Here is a 6,088-nt window from a genome sequence, read left to right on the forward strand (position 1 = left end):
GCTACAGTACATTTCCCTAAGAAGGGGGCCGAAGCCAGGGCAGCTACACTATGTGATCTCTGACTACCAATCACTCTGTCAGCCAGGCCCAGCAAGACGCTACAGCTCATTGCTACATGTCCCTATTAGCAACATAGGAAGTTGTTAGCTTCCTGTGTAATTCAATTGGATGTGTTTGATCCAAACAAAGGCAGACCACATGTTACTGCAGGTCATCTTCACTACAAACCATTATCTGGCCCTGCATGTAGCTCTAGGACTAAAATCTACATGGTTTTTTGTGCTGTGATTGGTGTCAGGTTGCTCTATAGGAGTCATTAATGAGACATTAAGTAGTATAATAGGAGATCTTTAAAGCTGCTCCTCCTGCGTGCTGTGTGGTGCTTGAGAGAGCAGTGTCTATTATTTAACCCAATGTAGTTTATCTGCTCCAACCGCCAGATGGAAACGCAGCTAAAGCAGTTTCTTTTTTTTCTTCTTTTTTGCGAACTTTCAAATGATTGGCTTCATATCTAAATGGAAACATGGATATTGTTAATCAGTAAAGATCGTGTGTGATTTGAATGTCTTCCTGTACCTGTACTGACATGGGCTTTAAATGACTAAATCCTGTTTCCTGATATTCATGTAGCGTCATTTTGCGACTGAATGAGTTGACAGCGCATTCTGTCAATTCTACGTTCTTTAACAATGTGAATGTGCCTTCAGGCCTACACATCACAAACACAGAAACAGAAACAAATGAATGTGGATTCTTACCTTAGTCAGTGGAATGGTCGCAATCTCTCCTGCTTTCTCCGACCTGAGGAGACAAATAAAAAAGAAGAAAGGTTGTGCTTGTGTGAAGGTTACACTCAAGAGGCTGTTATTTTAAACGGCGTTATTCCCAACACTGCCTGCACCACACTGTGGTCACAAAGTTACAGCCAGTTTAAAGACCTACTTCACCGGTGGGAATATGAAGGTGTATTGAATTCTGAGATCCTATGTAGGACCCTACATTTCTCTTACTGTGAGGTCACAGTAAGAAATATAGGGTTAGACAGTGAGACCATAAAACACTCTATCTGCCTTTTCTCAGGCTAGGATGAACCAATTTCAATTTTTTTTGCACATTTATACTACATAGGATCTCAGAATTCAATACACCTTCATATTCCCACCGGTGAAGTAGGCCTTTAAGCTTTCAACTAATGGGTTGTAGAAAAATAACAAACTTATTGGAAAGGGAGGAGATATGTTACATGTATATGGTTATCATCACTCCAATGTCCAATCATTTACCACTCCAATCACATTTCAAAGATGGTCAAGACCGATAAAGAGGCACGATCACAGCAGGGTATGACCACTAATGTCAATGTCTTTACTTTATTTTCTCTTTTAAATACATTTTTCATTGTGGGTCATTGAGGAGACAGATGAGAGGAGGGAATGTACTGTATATACATTATTTATACTTTTGCACTGGCACACACTGTGTGGTCAATAGTGGCATCACAACGCTAAAGTTTGGTTTTATTTTTTCTATTTCTACGGTCTGCTCCTTTACACTTAGAGCAGCGGTAATCATTCATAAAAGGCTGCCCTCTGCATTCATTCATCTTCATTAAGGCTTATTGAAATAGACTGTGGCTCTCTCTAGTTCTCTGGTAGCTGGCCAGCTCCCAGCATGCAGCTGGGCATCTCCTGGGGAGAAACAAGAATACCACAGTGAGGCACACATGGTGGTAAAACATATGGCGGGTCAGGGTAAACCTATGAATCAGTGTTTCCATTTCAAACTCTTAATTTTGGCCATTTGTTACTGCTGCTGTAAAGCGCCGGAGGTTTTCCTTTCAACTTCCCTTTGCAGCTCAACAAACCAAACTGACCATGCGTTCCCATAACCATACTATCTACTATTTAGTAGTATGCTAGAAATAGGATTTAGGATGCCCTATCCTTGTGGCCAGATTTAGTATGGTTAGATAACGGATGTCTACAACATACGGCAGAGATTGTTAGTGTCGAAAACAGCATCCTATTTGGAGCGATTCTGTCCCACAGTCTAGTGTGCACTGGATATCAACGGAGCCTCCGCATGAAAACAAACAGGGATGCGACAGATATAAAAGCAAGAGGCAAGATCAAGGCGCAATGTTATGATGACATAAATAAGTAAAAGTATGTCCTAAGTGTATGCCTACTGCAGGGTAACTAGATTCTTCTTATGGTCAGATGTAGTGGAGCAAAGAGGAGAGGACATACGGACTACATAGAGGACTACGGGCGCCCCCACACAAGTTATTCCAATGATTCCTGCGGGTGCTTGTGTCTCTGCACCAAAATGAACCACAATTCTGCTGGACATTTCATTTAAAACCACAAATTGTCAATGGCATGGTTGTTGGACCTGCACAATAACTGACCTACAGTGACACTTATTTAACCTTTATCTCTCTGATAGAAAAGTCTGTTTCCTTCCAGGACCATGTATCAGAGGCAACACACATCAATGACTGAGGAACTAAGTTCTGAGCCGAGGAACGACAGGGCACTCGTCCTTGAATAACCTGCTTAAACCCGGAGGATTTTATTTATGATTTCATCATTTGGACTCATTGAAAATACACTACGATCACTTTGATGTATTTTAGTCCATCTTTACTTCTTGTAATTAACATTGTGTCAGTGTAAACCTCCAGTAAGGAATGAAGTAATATGCAATATATGCTTCAACAAATATATGTATGCTTCAACGAACCACATGTAAAAGCACTTGTATGATTAAATCTGTACTTCATTTTGCATCACAATTCAATAAAGTTGGTAGAGTTGAGAGAGACCGATTTTAACAGAGGCAAGGCAGCATGGACCATAAGCCCCTACTATTAGATAAGCTCCACAGGAAACACTAGATCTTTACAGTCAGCTACACCTAACACGTGTAAGAGTTTCTCTGTTAAAGAATTCACTAAGCTGTCACAGTGTTATGCTCAGTCAAATCACTCAGGAGCCACAGAAAACATACAACTGTTCACATGGAAACTGTACTCATCACAAGAGAAACTTTCCTGATTCCCTTCAATGATTTCTCTAAATCAGTGGTGTCAAACATACGGCCCGCAGGCCGGAGATGATTTAATCCGTCCCGCCGACTTGTAGAGCACACATTTTAAAAAAAAAGTAAGTCTCTAGCCCATTCCTGTGAGGAGTTATGAATTTTTAAAGAAATAACCAAAATGCTCACTCCAGCCGCTAGGGGGCAGCCAAAAAAAAAAAAAACACACATTTTAGCAACGTGGGAAATGGTAAATGGCAATCTTGCTTCACCGCTATTAATGTTTCCTCCAGTGCTTAATGACAAAGTAAAAAGCAAAAAAATTAAATAAAAATAAAAATATTAAAATTTTTAGTGCTGAACAATTAATGTACTAGCAAGCGCGGTGTGTCTGCAGCTCTGCACGTGCGAAACGAGCAGGAGCATGCTAGTGTAGGCCTACAAGATTTATTTCCTAATTTTCAAGGCTGCTTTATTTTTATGTTTTAAATTGGGAAAAACGTATTCCAAAACAACCACTAACCTCTGTATTTAAAAATAAATCAAAACAGTAGAAGTTTTTTTATTTAATTGTATTTTGTACTGTCTGCAAATGTGTCCCTGTACATAGCAAACAAAATTGCACAACTGTAAGGTCAGTGTCTGTTGTATTTTTGTATTCAAATAAACAGTAGTTTATTTTATTAGTGTGTATTGGCATCTTTGAGCAAAATACCCCCCAAAATTTTGCTGCGGCGAAGCCTTTACTAAGACATTTCCTGGGGGGTACAGAGATCCCTTGTGATCCGTGATAATGTAGGCTACATATGTAGGCTGAGTGATAAAGCATATTACTGAAAAACAAAGCTAAAGATTTGGAGTTGACATATGTACGTTATTTGGCCATTATTTTACTGGTCCGGCCCACTTGAGATCAGAGTGGTTAAAGGGCCACATGAGTCAAATGAGTTTGACACCCTTGCTTTAAATGGATGGACCGTATGCCACCTTTAACTAAACCTAGCCGGCCTTTGCATCTATAACCTTTGGACATTTTCATGATATAACTGTTAAAGAAGACGTGTACAAAATAAAAAATAATAATACAGATCTAATCTTGATTGATCTACTATTCATAACTCTGTAAATTGTTCTTTTAATTCAGTTTTCTGGGGCCGATGCCGATTCCAATCACAAAATCTGATAACTGATTAATCAGCCGATATCTATATTTCAAAAAAATATAGATATATATAAATACTTTTTACTGTCAAAATTGTGTGCAGGAACTTATATGTATTCTAATATAGATTGTCTAAAAAAAAAATAAACTGTTACAAATATGTCTAAAGTGACATTTTTAAACTCAGGTTATTAACAATCCAGAGATGACCAGTGCCTCTGGTATTGGTTGCAGGGGTAACTGTCAATATAGTGTAAATGAATCCAATACAACACACCTGCTGCTGTAAATAGGCTATAGCCTTAATGCTATTCATTTAGGTTACCTCAAGGGCAGCAATGCATTTCACTAAACGGGATTGCTTGAAAAAAAGGCTCTACTGTGTAACCCTGTGTACATGTAAACTTCAGCGTAAACAAACACAAACTCTACTCTACACATGTAGGCTTTACTGATAGATTGACAACTATTGTTCCCTATTGTTGAGTGAAATCCCACCATTGCTGCCTCAATGCGACTTGTTGCTCTAGTACTGTGTCAATATAACATTAGTATCCAGCTGGTGACTGATGAGCAAACAGCTTTCACTGAGCGTGTTGCATGTGTTACTCAGTCATGTCTCTTTTCATTATAACATGAGAAAGTCCAGATCCTATCTAACTATAGTAACTACTGGACATTCCTCACATTACCTACTCTAAAGTCCTTCTGGCAGGGCGGCCTGCATGCACAGCCCAAATCACCACATCTGTTACACAGCTCATACCACTCCACTTTCAGTACTCTCCAACTGCTGCTTATTTTACGTTGAAGTCACAAATCGTTAGCCTCATAGAATAATTGCCTAAATCATATTTACTCTACACTACTTGTACTCTACATCTACTCTACTCTACATCTACTCTACTCTACATCTACTTAACCCTACTCTATAACCCTTAAAATATGACTTAGGCTAACGAAAAGTAGATGTAGAGTAGAGTAGAGTAAATATGATTTAGGCAATTATGCTATGAGGCTAACGATGTGTTACTCAGTCATCATGTCTCTTTTTATTATAGCATGAGATTAAGATCATATCCTATCTAACTATAGTAACTAGTATATGCCGCTGGACATTCCTCACATTACCTACTCCTAAGTCCTTCTGGCAGGGCGGCCTGCATGCACAGTCAAGCTCCTGTTAAGAGACCCAAATCACCACAGCACAGCTGTTACACAGCTCATACCACTCAACGTTCAGTACTCTCCAACTACTGCTTATTTTAACGTTGAAGTCACAAATGCTTGTGTACAGAGTGACCATTTTGGCATAGACCACCTACATGTCCTCATTCAGGTTTGTGTGAGCCTTATCGTTCACAATGATCTGCAAATATACAATGAGTAGTGCTACTGTCACTGTTAGGGATTATATCTCAAACATTCACCAAGCACAGCTGTCTGTCTTCAAAAATGGCTTCAGAAAAGCATTTACTAACCCACCCTGCGTTCCAAATCAGATACTCTTTCTTTTTACTACACTACATACTAAAGTACAGAAGAGTTTTAGGGCCACAGGAGAGAGAAAAAAATCAGATAAGGAAGATTTTTTCCCCATGATGTCGAGAAATGTCAAGAATAAAGACGAATACTTAAAAATTCTATTGGCGTTAGTGGGGGTATTTATGTATTTTCAGCAGACTCCAATTGACCTGCATGTATTGGGACATCCTAAATCTTTTTCTGGCATACTCAATAGTAGGGAAGCATGGGAATTGGAACGCAGGAAGAATATTTCAAGAGGTAAAGCAAAATCCACTAGAGGGCAATGTTGGTGTGTGGAAGACACAAGCTGTTCCAGGGCGGGAGGCATATACCTGGGACTGAGGCTTAGCCATGTG

This window comes from Ammodytes marinus (genome assembly GCF_949987685.1).
Source record: "Ammodytes marinus genome assembly, chromosome: 8".
Classification (NCBI taxonomy): Eukaryota; Metazoa; Chordata; class Actinopteri; order Uranoscopiformes; family Ammodytidae; genus Ammodytes; species Ammodytes marinus.